This window comes from Paramisgurnus dabryanus, chromosome 21 (genome assembly GCF_030506205.2).
Source record: "Paramisgurnus dabryanus chromosome 21, PD_genome_1.1, whole genome shotgun sequence".
Classification (NCBI taxonomy): Eukaryota; Metazoa; Chordata; class Actinopteri; order Cypriniformes; family Cobitidae; genus Paramisgurnus; species Paramisgurnus dabryanus.
In genome coordinates, this window is record NC_133357.1 from 31,418,368 (window position 1) to 31,435,378 (window position 17,011).

At 40.1% G+C, this 17,011-nt stretch overlaps 1 long non-coding RNA gene across 2 annotated transcripts; it reads right to left on the minus strand.

Annotated features, from left to right (window-relative positions):
- Window positions 1-14,778: 14,778 nt before the first annotated feature.
- LOC135776142 (uncharacterized) lies at window positions 14,779-16,391 on the minus strand. Of its 2 annotated transcripts, none has more exons than XR_010544068.2 (5): window positions 16,072-16,391; window positions 15,444-15,529; window positions 15,214-15,345; window positions 15,030-15,130; window positions 14,779-14,919 (listed from the first exon to the last, which is right to left on the minus strand). It is a non-coding gene; the product is annotated as an uncharacterized lncRNA (long non-coding RNA). The 2 variants fall into 2 exon arrangements; XR_010544069.2 differs by having other exon boundaries at window positions 15,444-15,537.
- Window positions 16,392-17,011: the final 620 nt, after the last annotated feature.

A 17,011-nucleotide genomic window follows, 5' to 3' on the forward strand; every position in this document is an offset into this window, starting at 1 on the left:
CTTATTGCCCCAATAAGGTTTCCCACTTGAACTGTGTGTTGTTTCAAGGATTGAAGTGATACAATAAACAGGCACATAGGCGTGGATCCCGTGGGTGCTCTGGAGCTCGGCTTAAGCACCCACCGAAATGGCCAAGCACATATTCTCAATTGCTTCACATTAGCTTTACATTTCGCATCTAAAACCACATGAAAAACATGCTGCTTTCCTCCTTCTTTTCAAAGCGCTTGGACGCTTCAGAGCATCTGCCATTTCTGAGCAACCTGCAATCGTCACAGACCTAAACAGTGCTGCTTACATTTACATGTATTCAAAATCAAATGGCCTGCAGGATCTGATCAACTTATTATTCCTTATATAAGCTTACAGTGAATTAGGGTAATGTAAGGAGACACTCATTGTTATGTACTTTGCTGATTTTGTTAAATATTAACCCCCAAAAAGTTATAGATTGCAGCTTTAAATATACCTCCATTAAAAGAACTTAACAATTTGAAAGTTTTTTGAAGTTTTGAAAAACATAAAGTTTTTTACAAAATCCTCAGATGCCACACTGAGAGAGCTCTCTGGAGAGCCTTATGGAGGAGTCTTAGATATGCCATTCATGTCCTCAAGTAACTTCAGAATACATTTCTAGAGCCTCAAAGCCAATCCCTTATAATGGATTTACTAAAGAAAGTATTGGATTGGAAGGTTTCTAAAAGAACTGAATGTGTGAAATGAGTTTTCTCAAGAGAGTTCAGCTGGAATAGTTTGGCATCCGAAGAACTCAAAAGAGTGCCTTGAGAATATCTAAACTTTTAGAGTAAGTCGCAAATTATGATGGCATCTTAAGATCGATAGAGCCCTCAAAAATATCCTAAACTCTGCAGATTTACCAAGATACCAAACTTTGCAATCAAGAATCAGATATCTTAAAACTAACTCATTAAAGCATTATTTTATTTCAAGACGAAAAGAATTTGAACGAGTTTTGCCATTTATTATAAATCATTATCACAAGCTTACCACTGTAAATTGAAGGTAGGAAGACAGTTTTGAACTCAAGTTTAATTTGTCTTTCTCAATAACTGATTTTAGTCTTTTTTTTAACTGCCAAAAATGTTAAAGATTGCAGCTTTAAATGAAATAATTCCAACAAGTCTCCTCATTTGCATTACCTGTACAAACAGTTGTGTGTTTGATTCCATGGATCACACATACTGTACTGCTAAAATGTAAACCTTGTAGTGCACTGTTATAAAGTTGCTAAGTTGATTTGAATAAAAGCATCTGCCAAATGCATAAATGTAAATAAAATCTTGTATTGTTACTTTCACTACCGTTAAACATGCATCTAAACATTTATTCATGGATCCCACAGATCCTCAAAAAATTCTGCTCATCTCTCTCATCTGCGGGTCTACACTTACGCCGTGACATGATAGCAAGTCTCATTATGGGGTGAATTAGCACCCCGTGTAGCCCTGATTACCCCCCTGGTGAGCGGACACACAGAGCAGAGCGCGGCCCCCACTTGCCCGTCCTGTTCTTCCTCTCCTGAGTGTTGTCTCTTCATTCATCTGACAGCTCCCTCATTTCTCCATTACAAATTGCCGCCGGCTTCCCTCGGCATGCATCACGGCATGAGGAGCCAGCCTCAATACCGCTGCTCGGGCCTGTTCATTTATTACCGAGTTTGTTTGCACTCTTATCTGCGGCCTTGCCTGGCCAGGCCATCCATCACACACACATCTGCCTGCTGCCCGTCCAGCCCCCAACACCCCAATGCCGGCAATATCTCTGTCTCACTCTCTCTCTCTGTCTTTCTGCGTTACACAACCATCTGTCTGCCCGCTCAGCTCCACCTCCTGAATTCTCATGCATTTTGTTTCCATTTCACCCTTTTTGAGACCTAATGTGTTTATTTTTTCTTTTTTCAGTTGGGTAAATCACAGACAGTTCTTTCGTTTTACAGGAACTTTAGCTAAAAAAGAAACATCTGCCTCTGTTAGAAGGTCAGAGGTTACATTTAAAATATATTTCACTACAGATTACACAATACAAGCTAAAAGAAGTCATTGTAAAACTTTATAATACTTGCAGTAACTTATCTACAGTTACACACGCAATATGTTTATTAATTTATTGTATTTTTTTTTAGTCCTGTGAATGACCTCTCCTCAAAATGACTTAATACAAAGAATTACTGAAAGTATGGCTAAACACCTGATTATTCTTCCTGCTTGTTTGTCAGATTACATGAAATTTTCATTGGATAAAAATACCTGAGATAGATAGAACAGAGACGATATTGCTTTGAAATAATTTATTGGTGTGGTTTATACTGTTTCTGTCAATACCTCCATGTTTCTCTATTTATGGCTATTTTTGAGATGTTTACCGTATCTGCGCGGTACGTGACTAGCTCGCATCGCTAATCATAGCTTACAACAACTTTTACTAGCAGTGATTTTAAATGGATTTCTCCAAATAGTATGCCAAACTTTACCTGTCGAGTAGAAACTTCGCGACTGAGGCATCGGTGGGAAGCCCAAACTGTGAGTTTAGCTGCATGCCAGCGTGTAAAATATTCTTCCAAAAACACTCTGATCTTGTTTCTTTCTTTCTTGTCATACAATTTGTAGACAGTTTTTCTCTTGCAACCCTCAGACATTTTGAAAAAACATGTGAAAGTGCGCATGTGCAGAAAGGAACAAGCACGTACGATGGCCTACGTAAACATTACCAGAATGATTGACAACTAGGAGGACCAATAATCTTGATGATCCCCCCGGAAAAAGAAAATCCTCTGCAATACCTTTAAGTGTAACAAACAGAGGGTTTGTGGTAACACCTGTTAGAAAATTTAGTTTGAACATAAATAATTCAATTAAATTACGTCTATATGCTAAAGGCAGGGCTGGACTGGTAATCTGGCATACCGGGCAAATGCCTGGTGGGCCTACGCACTTGGGGGCCGGGGGATATAATATGATTTTTTTAATTGGCCATATATATATATATATGCCACATATGCCACTGGGAGAGTATATATACAGCCAGCAGCTGAACTGCATTTCGCTTTTTCTTTGGAGCCGAACAGTTGTTTGTTCTGCTCCTGCTAAATTGTAACACAGAGAGAGAGAGCTAATAAGTGTTGTTATACTGGTTACCCCTATCAGCTTCAGCAGCTACAAGAGCAGTTTCCTCTAAAGGAGCTGCACAGGGGGTTTTGTGTCTTTTTAAAGACAGAATTTCTCCCATATACGCGGGTATGTTTGCGTCTTGTTAAAGATGGCTTTCCATCCGTGTGTTTCTGGATTTTTGGGACCTACGGATGGTCACGATTGCTGCCTGATGTGCTTGGGGTTGACACACAGGGAGGCAGCGCTCGTGGATACGAATTGTATACATTCTCACTGCAGGAACATGACTTTGCAATCTTAAGGTCAAGACTCTGCTACCTCAAGAGGGGTGGAGTTCCCATTCCAGTGATCCTCTAAGGGGGCAAGCCGCTTCGGGCTTAGGGGGCCCCAACCTGAGGATTACAGGGAGAGCATCCCCATTTGGGCACCAACCCATTGAGGCCCCTTACTCCTCGAGGCTGCAGCCAGTTGACATACCGTCTCTATCCTTTGGGTCTCCTGTAAATGACCAGATGTCAATCGCGGCAATGAAGGGCAAGTTCATCGGCTCTGCGGACAAGTATGTGTTGATGGGTCATTTCTGCCTCTGCTCTGCACACCATGCCATTATTGCAGGTACATCTGGCTAAAGAACTGAAAGATCTACACCAGGGTGGCCTCGACCCTGCACTTCTTGCTAAACTCCGTGCGACTAAGGCTATGTTGCAGTCCCTGGGTCATGCAATGTCCACCTTGGTGGTCCAGGAACGCTATCACTGTCTATGCCTGGCGGGACACAGAGAAGACCCGCATCCTGAATGCCCCCATGTCCCAGCCTGGTTTCTTCGGCAATGTGGTCAGGAGCTTTGCTCGGCAGTTCTCGGTCGCCCAAAAGCAGACTGAAGCCATTCATCACATCCGACCCCAGTGGAAAGCTGCTGCACATACAACAGGAATATTAATAATAATAATAATAATAATAATAATTAATTACATTTATATAGCGCTTTTCTGCAGACCTCAAAGTGCTTTACATATGAATGGGGGAATCTCCTCAACCACCACCAATGCAATCTCCGGGGTCTGGATGGGTCCCCAGCTGCATTGGCACATCAATTGCCTTGAGTTTTTACCGAACCACCTAAAGTGGCAGTTACAGGACAAAGATGTGTTAGTCCACACAAACAGCACTGCGACCGTGGCATACATCAAGGTGGCAAGGTGGTCTATGCTTCTGTCGCATGTCGCAACTTACCCGCTATCTCCTTCTGTAGAGTAGGAAGCATTTGAGGTCACTTCGAGCCATTCACATTCTGAGCACGCATCACGCAGCCGACAATCTGATTTGGAGTCAGTTTGGAGCCGCACAGGTAGGAGGTTCCGATTGCCCAAACCCAGCAGGTAATGCACCCATCACTTCAGCAAGGGGGCCATCTATGAGACATGCTTACGCTTTGAAGTGGAACCTGTTCATCGACTGGTGTTTTTCTCGTAGAGAAGACCCCTGAAAATGCTCAGCCAGTGTCGTGCTCTCGTTTTTACAGCATGGGCTGGGGCAACGGCTGTCTCCCTTCACCCTTAAAGTGTACGTTGCTGCAATCTCCACCCAGCACTATCCTATAACAGTAAGTCGGTAGGTATGCACGACCTGGTCTTCAGTATACTTTGTGGGGCGATGAGATTTAATCCACCTTGTCCTCCCTCTATACCCTCTTGAGACCTGTCCCTGGTGCTAAAGCACTCCAGGAAGCCCCCTTCGAGCCATTGCAGTCAGTGCAGCTCAAGTTTCTGTCAATGAAAACTGCTCTTCTGCGGCTACATGCCTAAGGTCCCTATCACTACATTTAAGGATCAGGTGGTGAACCTTTAAGCGCTGCTCCTGGAGGAGGCAGACCCAGCCCTGGCTTTGCTCTGTCCCGTCCGTACCCTGCGGATAAACGTGGACTAAACGCAAAGCCTCAGGACCTCAGAACACCTCTTTGTCTGTTATGGATGGCTGCAGAATGGAAAGGCTTTCTCCATGTAGAGGATGTCTCACTGGATAGTGGACGCTATTGACATGGCTTACCAAGCTCAGGGCACGCCGTGCCTGCTCAGGTTGCAAGCGCACTCGACCAGAAGTGTTGCCTCCTCCTGGGCAGTAGCGCGCTGCGCCTCACTAACAGACATTTGTAGAGCTGCAGGTTTGGCAACAACTAAGACGTTCGCTAGGTTCTATAGCCTCCGTGTCAAGCCGGTATCCTCCTGTGTTCCCACCCCAAGTGGGGAGAAGCACGGAGAGACCAGGCTCGAGTGTCGGCTTGCAGCGCCATTATGCTGTTAGATTAGTGCCAGAAGTTCTGTTGGCAAACTCTCCCACTTCCTCCAACACCTTTGCAGCCAGACGTGGCCGAGCGTCAGACTTGGCAACGGGTCTGGTGCCAGCTTTTCATTGTTGAATTCTTGAAAGCCTGTGCTAGGCCTGTCGTCCATATGTATCGACCCTCGGGATCCAATGTGTGTATTTTCCGTGGTATAGGTATGGCCCATGTTTACCTGGCAGAGCCCCTCTGCCATCTCTGTGTGGTGTAGTCTCTTTAAAATCCTATGCGGTTATTCCATATTATTTATTATACTGAAGGACCTCCATAGGAGGGCGTGGCTTCCGCAGCGTTCCCCTTTCCGCCGGAACGGGTACGCTTCCCAGTGTTATCTGAGTGTCACTGGTTGGGTTAGGCAGGAACAGCAGTGACCCGCCTTCTCTGCGTAAGAGGTCCTGGCGACTCTATAGCAAGAGGCCAGGAGGCTTATACAAGGCACTGGAAGGGGCAGCAACCATGGCGCTTTGGTAGTAATTCTTAATTCCTAATCATTGACGTGACGTCTAAGGTTACAGATTTAAATCTCGGTTACAGATTTAACCCTCATTCCCTGAAGGTAGGGAACGGAAAAGTCATGTCCCCTTGCATGTTACTGTACCACAAAAAATGAAATGAAGTTCATCTGCCAGCAGTATTTATACTTTCCCTGCAGGGCGTGGCCGGCATATGCAAATACTGCATGCCAATCTTAATTGGCTCTTTCTAGTTACACTCGAAGCAGATTGGTCTCTCTAGCAAATTCCAGAGGTGTAAAGTACTTGAGTAAATGTACTTCGTTACTGTACTTAAGTATTTTTTGGGCTACTTTGTACTTGTACTGAGTATTAAAAATATAGGGAACTTTTACTCTCTACTCAATTACATTTTTGATTGGGTATTTGTACTCTTTACTCCACTTCATTTGAAATGACACTTAATGTTACTCGCTACATTGTTTATTCGTCAAATAAAAACGAGACGAAAGTGTCAGAGGGTGATGATGGATAGAATCTGTGGTCGCGAGGTTACACGCACACGCACAACTGAGGGACTTCATTTGGCACTGCACAGAGCAATCGTATGAAATCAAAGTACTGCGACAGCGAATCAAATGCATATGGAGAAGTCTGGTCTCGCGGTACTTTGATGTCAAACGCTGAATGGCTTGTGTTGAGCCACCGTAGCGGGACATCTGCGTGTTGCATATGTCATAAACTGTAGAGAAAAGTTCGCGTCTGGACTGAAAGAAGAGATAAAGAGCAAACATATGGATGCATATCACATTTGGTTCAGTCAAGGGACCCTTTGTTAAACATGTGATGCTACAATCAAAACAAAAGTGAAGCGCGATTGAAGGAGGGTCATCCCACAACTCAAAGGCAAGCACAAATGTTTATATACTCTGATGCTACTTTATCAGCTAACCTGAGCTGGTAAGTTACATAACTTGATATAACTTACTATATAAGCCAAAATAAACCAGCGAGGTCCTGTACTGATTGCCCGAGAAACTTAAGTACATTTTAAGATTGATAATAAGTGTACAATTTCAATGTTCTCACATTTAATCAAGTATGCTGTAATGTATTTACTGTAAAGAGGGATGCATGACGGAAGAAATGTGGTGCACTTAATGTGAGATAGTGGTGTTACGTACTACATGTGTTTACAATTAATCTTTCAATTGAACAACTTCACGTTTTTAATATGCATTATCATATTTCTGTTAGTGTAATTTTAGTTTACTGGAATTTTTTAAATATTAAAATTATATCTTTTTTAGGATAGGCCTATATAAGAATATTTGGTAACACTTTACAATAAGGTTCATTAGTTAACAGTAGTTAATGTATTAACCAACTTGAACAAACCATAAGCAATACATTTGTTACAGTATTTATTCATCTTTTTTAGGATAGGCCTATATAAGAATATTTGGTAACACTTTACAATAAAGTTCATTAGTTAACAGTAGTTAATGTATTAACCAACTTGAACAAACCATAAGCAATACTGTACATTTGTTACATTATTTATTCATCTTTGTTAATGTTAATAAAAATGTAAGCTTTAATTGTTTGTTCATGTTAGTTCAGAGTGCATTAACTAATGTAAACAAGATTTTAATAAAGTATTAGTAATTGTTGAAATTAACATTAACAAAGATGAATAAATGCTGTATAAGTGCAGTTCATTATTAGTTCATGTTAACTAATGTAGCTAACTAATTTTAACTAATGAACCTTATTGTAAAGTGTTACCATATATTTATATCACAAAGTTAGGCTATATATTTTTCAGCATGGCACACTCAAGTACACAATGACACTAGACTAAAATTAAATGGGTTTAAATTAAATTTAATGTAGATTTCTAGACTAAAATCTCATGGCATTTAGTTGAATGAAATTAGACTAAAACTAAATCAATTCAGATGACAAAAATATGACTAAAACTAAATTAAATTTTAGTCAAAAGACTATGACTATGTTTAATCTGTGTTTGTTCTGCCAGGTCAAAATTTTGAGGTGTTTGATTTCTTTTCTATATTAGGAAATAAAACCTCATAAATAAACTTTCTTAGTTTTCACTGCCCAGACCTACAATGTCTCTTTGTGTTGAGGACTAGTGCATCTTTGAGCCAACATTCAGTACGAGTAAAAAAAATTGAGTACTTTTAAATTGGGTTACTTTAATACTTTTACTCAAGTCGTATTTAAATTTGTGACTTGTAACTTGTAGTTGAGTAATTTTTACAGTAAGGAATTTGTACTTTTACTCAAGTATGGCTTTCAGCTACTCTTTACACCTCTGGCAAATTCCCAATTCATCAGTCAACGACGTGACGTCTTTATTCCCTACCTTCAGGGAATGAGGGTTACATCCATAACCGAAATGTTATTTCCCCTGATATTGTATTAACAGTTATCATTTTGATGAATAGTATTTACATTGTTTTATTTTCATTATCATTGTATACCTGAGGCTTAATTGTATCACTGTGTTACACCTAACCCCGCTAAAATGTTTTCAATCCCAGCTATCAGTTACTAGGAGTTGCCTTGTTGCCCTTTTCATACAGTAAATTCACAGGAGATCGTCTTCTGACAGTAAGAGAAAAAGACCAAAAGCACAGATTGCTCGGCCATGTATAAATATGTAAAGTAGCCGTGTTACAATTTACCCTGCCTTAGTTTGTGCCCCCTACTCCTACTTATGTTAAATAATATCTCAGATTACCAAGTCTACAATATTTACAGATCAGACCTGCCTGCTCTGAAAAGTATAACTGAGTCCTGGTACAGTACATTAAGTTTTGAATAGCAACCCAGGTATTTTTTAGTTTAGGTAATTTGTTTTAAGCAGTATTTATTCATTTTTGGGTGCTATCCAACTGGACCATGGCATGTTTATTGTTGTTTAAAAGTTGCCACATTAATGAAAAAGCACTTCAAATAGAAATAAAACTTTGTTTTGTCAACATTTGCAAACTTCATATTATATTTTAATTTGCTAAAATATTCAGAACATTTTCAATTCAGGGAAACTTATTAATTTCAGACAGTGACCACAAATTTATTTACTTTTTGTACTATTTACTGCAGATCAAATTAAAGCAAATAAAATGAATTAAAAGTTGCAGAATAAAGTTATGGCCATCATGATCCATTTAAATCCATTTTAAAAGCCCAAAAGACAACAGGTGAGCAAAATGTTCAGTCTGTTCATATAAAAAATATAATCCGAAGTAATCTGTCTCATGCTAGTGGTACATTGCTATCAGGATCCTGTCAGAATCGTGTCTTGTTTTAATGTCTAGTTCATTTTGACAGGGTCCTGATCTCCCGTATACTTGTGTCTGTGTGGAGAGTCATGTGCCCTGTGTTTATGTTTTGTGTACCTCATGCTCTCCTGTCTTAAGTCTTGCCCCTGCCCCCTCGTTTCCTTGTTAATTATTCATGATTAGCTTATTCCCTTCACCTGTTTGTCATTGTTCCCTAGTTCAGTTTTCCCAATTTAATGCCATTGTGTCTGATGTCTTGTGCTGGTTCACTGTGTATCGAATGATACCGTTAGTGTGTGCTTTGTCTGTCCTGTCATGATTATTTTCTAGTTATTGTCATTTTTTGCCCCCTCGAGGGTAGTTATGTTTTAATAAATGTCTTTAAGCAGGGGTATTCAGTACTTGGAGCACTCCTATAGTCTATCTAGACAACATACTTAAGTCCTTCCACAGGCACAGGAAGATCCCAGCTAAGATGCCAACTTAGCTAAGACAAAATTTTCTTTCCAGCCCGCCTTTGGTCTGCACAACTTTACAATCCAAATAGGCTCAGCAACCAACTAACCAGAACTGCCAGAAACTACCGTTGGCCATCACATTGCAAAGACAGTATGTCATGCAGACTTGCATCAGTGTTGCCAACTATTTTCAATGGAAAGAAGCTAAAGCTTGCTTGGAAAGTCGCTAAATGTCGCTATATTGTTGGTATCAGTGGTCAGGCGCTAGCCTGGTTTAGGTCATATCTAACCAATCGCTATCACTTTGTTTATGTAAATGAGGAAGAGTCATATCACTCCCTGGTTAAATACGGTGTACCGCAGGGATCAGTTTTAGGTCCTATCCTGTTCTCGTTATACATGTTACCCCTAGGAGACATTATCAGGAAACATAACATAAGTTTTCACTGCTATGCGGATGATACCCAGCTTTACATCTCCTCGCATCCCAGCGAAACACACACGTTTTCTAAGCTAAAAGACTGCATTAGCGATGTTAGTGACTGGATGGCACATAACTTTCTTAAGCTCAACTCCAATAAGACAGAGGTACTTATTATTGAACCAAATCGCTACAAACATAATATGTCAGATTACAAATTGCACATAGATGGCTGTACTGTGGTGCCATCTTCCACGGTTAGGAACTTAGGTGTGATGTTCGACAGCAACTTATCCTTTGATAGTCATATCGCCAACGTCTGCCGCACAGCATTCTTCCATCTTAGAAATATCTCAAAAATACGCCATATACTGTCTACATCTGACGCAGAGAAACTTATTCATGCTTTTATGACCTCTAGAATAGACTATTGTAACTCGCTACTCGGGGGATGCCATTCAAATCAGATCAACAAGCTTCAGCTAGTTCAAAACGCTTCTGCAAGGGTACTTACTCGATCTAAGAAGTATGACCACATAAGCCCAATTCTGGCATCTTTACACTGGCTACCAGTTAAATATCGCATCCAATTTAAAATATCACTAATCACCTACAAAGCTTTAAATGGCTTAGCACCCTCATATCTTAGAGAATTACTATCAGAATACAATCCATCACGCACACTACGGTCGCAAAATTCTGGCCTATTGATTATCCCTAGACTATCAAAAGTGTCTAAAAGTGGAAGATCCTTTTCCTACTTAGCCCCTAAGCTCTGGAATGATTTACCAACCGATGTCCGAGAATCAGACACAGTCGATCATTTTAAATCTAGACTTAAAACTTTTCTCTTCAACAAAGCATTCGCATAATTTGTCTAGTAAAGGTTCTTAACTCGCAATAGTTATTTTCACGGAACAAAGCACTCACGGTCATAACACAGACCAACCAAATAAATAAATAAAAACCTTTTCTGCATGAACACTTAAAATGAATTGCATTAAATAGTTTGCCACCGTTTGCCACTGAACCTGCATTAACGACGACAGTGGGGCTTCCGGCCTAAGTCAAACGGTTTGGCACGTATGGTCGGGTTGCGATTTTGGTGCTTTCGTGTGTCTTGTGAATAGTATGCCATACAGACCCGTTTGCCACTGAACCTGCATTAACGACGACAGTGGGGCCTCCAGCCTTAGTCAAACGGGTTGGTATGTATGGTCGGGTTGCGTTTTTCGCGCTTTTGTGTGTCTTGTGAATAGTATGCCATACATACCCGTTTGCCACTGAACCTGCATTAACGACGACAGTGGGGCCTCCAGCCTTAGTCAAACGGGTTGGCACGTATGGTCGGGTTGCGATTTTGGCGCTATCGTAAGTCTTATGAATAGTATGCCATACAGACCCGTTTGCCACTGAACCTGCATTAACGACGACAGTGGGGCCTCCAGCCTTAGTCAAACGGGTTGGCACGTATGGTCGGGTTGCGTTTTTCGCGCTTTCGTGTGTCTTGTGAATAGTATGCCATACAGACCCGTTTGCCACTGAACCTGCATTAACGACGACAGTGGGGCCTCTCAGCCTTAGTCAAACGGGTTGGCACGTATGGTCGGGTTGCGATTTTGGCGCTATCGTAAGTCTTATGAATAGTATGCCATACAGACCCGTTTGCCACTGAACCTGCATTAACGACGACAGTGGGGCTTCCGGCCTTAGTCAAACGGGTTAACACGTATGGTCGGGTTGCGATGTTTTTGGCGTTTTCTCCTGGTCCTGTAAATGGTATACAATATAGACCCGTTTGCCACTGAACCTGCATTAACGACGACAGTGGGGCTTTAGGCCTTAGTCAAACGGGTCGTCAGGTTTCATTTTCTCTTAAAGATCGGAAGGTGACCCTTATTTACCATATATACCCTCGCATTGGGCCCCCAATTTGCTAAATCCTCAACTGTGGATAACATAATTATGCCGCAATATTTAGTCTGTCTGGAACTAAGCTGAGTTAAACCACATCACTGTGTGACACTTCAATACATATGAACGGCCGCTACGCTAATACGATTTTGTTTTTCTCTCCCTGTCTCGTCCTCGACCCGAGGACGGGACAAACAGACCCAGTCCCGGTAGATGTGAAAGTCGGCACACCTCTGATCTACTGGCTGTCCTTCAACGTTATGCCCAGCTGATACCTGACCAACGATCACCGGCAGAACCGCTTAATCTCCGCTAAATCTCCATTTCCGTTCTCCCAAGGGTTTTTCCCTCCTAGGACTTATTTTTCCTCGGATAAAAGCCCGGGGTTTTTTTTCTCCTAGGGGGTTTTTCACCCCGGGGAGGCAGCCTTTTTGGGCTTTACCAAGCTTCCTCTTCTATACGTTGCTTTAGTAATACGTGCAATTATAATATTGAGTCATAGCCGCAGCAAATTTAACTGCTCATGCTATCATGTATTTTGTTGTGCTATCTGTCGTTTTCTGTGCTTTTCACTGCTTCTATTTATGTAAAGCTGCTTTGAAACAATTGACTTTTGTGAAAAGCGCTATATAAATAAAATTGAATTGAATTGAATTGAATATTACATCATTGAGCCATTAGCATAACAGTGACATCATCACTTCGCATTTGCATTCTTACTACATTGGCTATTTTCCCGTTTCTCTTTCTCTCTGAACTGTCAAATTTTTATTTTAATACACATGGATGCCTAAATATATTTTCTTGTTTGTTTATCTGCTTATGTTCTCATAAAACGAGTGTATATTCATTTTTATATGTCCAAACAGTCCAGTATCAAAACATATAAGCATACGCTGATAAATGAAACGTTGTTTTGCAGGTACATATCTCATATCATACAGTTTGTCTGTTCTGAATGTGCTGCTGCTCAGCTCACTCAAATACATTTATTTGTGTACAATAATTCATTTTATTCAAAGATTTTTTCATTTTACATTTACATCCAGCCATAAATGTAAGCCATAGCGGGATCAGCCAGCTCCGCCTTACCGCATGCACGATTATGCCGTCTGGACGAGGATAGATTATGCACTTCTCCTGCCCTGACTGCAGCTGGGAGAGACTCTGCTCTGCTGCACGAGGACTAGACCGCCTGTGAGTGCTTTGGGATGAGAGTGAAGCCCACAGAAGAGTGAATGTCACGTAAAAAGTCTCCAAAACAACAGCAGAAAAAGTCGCTAGATTTGTCACTAGTCCCTTTTTTGAAAATAAGTCGCTAAAGGGGTCTGAAAAGTCCTTAAAGAGCACCAATTATGCTAATAAATTGGCACGTTAGCACGTTATTGCAATATCCCATAGTACATACATGTTATTAAAACTTGAATTAATGCATTGTGAGTCTTATAAATTGCTTACATACCTCACCAATTTCCCACTGTCTGGAAAACGCTCGGTTTAGTTCCTGTCTCCGCCTCCCAAAATGTCTAGTGTAATCGGATTGGTCAGATGACTACTCACCTGTTATTGGTCAGCTGGGTTCGGCGTGTGTTTGAAAGGTTACGCCCCTGACTACGCGTGGGAGAGTCAAGAGGCAACGTAAACAAGCGTTATATTTCTCTATAAACGATGGTGTCTGTACTGCCTTACCACTTCGAGCTCGATCCAGAGAGTTCAGAAGGCCGTTACAATATAAACGATCTCCGTCAATGAATGCGATTGGATTTAACTTTTTTAGGTGTCCTTAGCTCTGCCAGAATGCTAAACGAAGACGAAAATCCAAAAGGTAATTATAACGTACTACATAACTATTTGGAAACACCAAATGTAGCACATAGAAAGTTTTTGTTGAAATGATTATAAAACTATTTCACTTGTTAACATTATTTTACTATAGTAAATTTTTTATAAAAGACTGCTTACATACTATATTACTGTGCAAACTATATGGAAACACCAAATGTAGCACATAGAAAGTGTTTGTTGAAATGATTATTAAACGATTTCACTTGGTAATTTCTACATTATTTTACTATAGTAAACTTTATTATAAAAGACTGTTTACATGCTATTTTACTGTGCAAACTATATGGAAACACCAAATGTAGCACAAAAATAGTATTAATTGCAATGAATGTTAGTTCTACATTATTTTACTATGGTAAACTTTATTATGAAAAACTGCTTACTTATAAGTGCTATGTTTTTACTTGTTAGGTTTAAGGAGAATGCAACAGGTTCCAGGGCCTCTTACCTGCGTGATTCATCATCCAGGTTTTGCACAAATTGTCTAAATCCCTACACACAGAACATTTATTGTACCGACTATAAGCCTTTGAGGCGCAGGACTAGAGTAAGTTTTATTACATTTTTAAACCAATAACACTAAAGTATTATTATAGTAACAAAGTACCCAAAAGAACAAAAGATGTAACTTTAAAGAAAATATAGTAGTCAGTCAAAAGTTTATTTATTACAAATATATATTTAAATGTTAAACAATATACAAATAAACATACTTTAGTAACCATATTGTGCTCTTCTTTCAAAAATTGTTCAATTCATTTCTTACAGCTATCTATTCAGATAAATGGCATATCAAAGCTTTGTCAGCTGGTGCTATCTAAGACGACACTTTAGGGTTATCATCCTGTCGTGTGTTGTTCTCCAGATATGCTTGGAGCTTCCTGATCGGAATGTTGGCTTCCGACGACCCCTGCACTGAAGATGGCATGCAATCACGTCCTCCTTTGAAGGTCTCTCAAACTGTGATGCCAGGTCCATTGGAATCGGGGTTTCCTTCAGCTTATCTTCAAATACCTCAGCAAACACAAGCCTGATCACATCATCCACATAACTGTAGAAATATTGCGGTCAATAAATCTTTTGTTTTGATCATTTATTTCCCTGCTTCATACATTAAGTTTTTAATTATGAATGTATTTGAAATAAAACATTACTGCTTACGGTATGTCACTTGTGTGTTTTGGGAACATAGCCTTGTACTTTCCCTCTCCTGCTTTTGTTACGGCTTGGTGACATTGTAATGGATGGCTGCAAGGTACAACCTTTAATAATATAAACAAGGAATACATTTATTGTAAAAGTAAATACTACTTTATTTAACACAGTTACTAAAATACTTAAATACCTGCACAGCATTCCAATAAATGGGAAAGTCAAATTTTTTGCTGCAAATCTGAAATCTCAGGCTACGGACGGCAAAGGCATCCACTGATGATGGTGATGGAAACATTGTGAAACGATGCTACTGTCTGGGTTCCTATGATTATGCAGAGAAAAAAAACTTTGTCATCATCAGTTATACATTTAAGACTGGTAGTGGTATCACTAGCTAAATACATCATATGTGTTACACACCTTTGCTCCTCATATGCCAGTCTGACTCCTTGTACTGTGTGTAATGATGTTGCATGTTTGCATACAGTGTAGAAGGATGTGTCCAGCTGCGAATCTAGGATATAGACAAATAAAACAAACATGTATTCAGTCAAAAAGACATATTATAACAATAGAGTACCATGACTATAAATCGTTAGACTATTCATTAAAACGTAAATGTATTACATATTACATGGCCCAACATTAGCAACACACATTACGTGTTTACTTCGTTTCAAAATCAAGTAAAAACAACAGTAAAATACATATAACGTTAAACAAATCATCTGTACTTAGAGTTTCTTGAGTTTGATCATGAGAACAAACTTTACCGGTAACAGTTTAGCTGGAACAGCTTAGCAAGTTTGTAAACACGTCTAAATAAACATCGATAAAAACGATAGTCTGCATAATTCAACATACACGTGTGTAAATATGGTACGTTGTTTATGAAATACATTATTACAACACAAAACAATTAGCTTGCAAGCTTAGCTCTAGCTCTACACATAGATATATATCTGAGCTCTACAAGCACATAATGTTAAGCTCCGGTTACCGGTAACGTAACTTACAGTAAAGGCAAATAATAAACATGAATACTTACAGCCTGTGATCCAGAAGTGCACGGTAATCCAACTTTCAGGAGGAAACGTCGTGCAAATCCAGCTTCGGTTCATAAGAAGCAGTTATTGTGAAAACTCCGTGAACAACTTCTGACTGGATTTTTCCGGAACCGTATTAAACATGATGTCCTCTGTGTAAGTCCATAAAGTGCTATTTTGCCCTCGCATCTAAAGAGACAGCGTCTACTCGAGAGATTTAATCGCTTAAACAATGAAACAAGAGTTTGCAAACAGAGTCAAAGCAGGGACTCCCAACCTCCGCCATTTTAGCTCTCTTCTGACTCGGCGCTCCCCACCCTCGTCTTTGAGGGCGTACCCAAGCAAAGCAGAGGGGGCTGAACTATGATAATGTTGGTCTTATCTACGTCACTAATCCCAGGAAGTAAACTGTTGCCTACAATCCGAGTGTTTTTTGTAGTCCTCGAACGTTAGAGACGATAACTCGCATCATCGTTTTCTTTGAGGTATGTGCTTTTTGAATATCGTTAGCATGTACTAATACACACTTACACACAAAATGATGTTTAAAAACGTGTATCTCATAATAGGTGCTCTTTAAATCAAGGGACAAAGTTGCCAAGTTAACAACACTGATTTGCATTAGCATCTTGACTAGTCTAGTTTTCCAGGAGCCCAAAAGAATGAATGTCACACCTCGTCATTGGTTACCAGTTGCCTCACACATCAAGTTCGAATTGTACAGAACAGACACTGGCACTGTACCAACATGCCTTCACCTTAAACGTTTACATTAATAATTTGAAGGGGACAGAGAATGAAAAACCATTTTTACCTTGTCTTTGTTGAATAATTGTAGTCTACCTGCATTCATGAACATATAAAAAGTGCTAGACATGCTAAACATCTCAGTCTCATAGAAATTCCTCTTTTAGAAATGTCAGCCAGAAAACGGCCCAATCT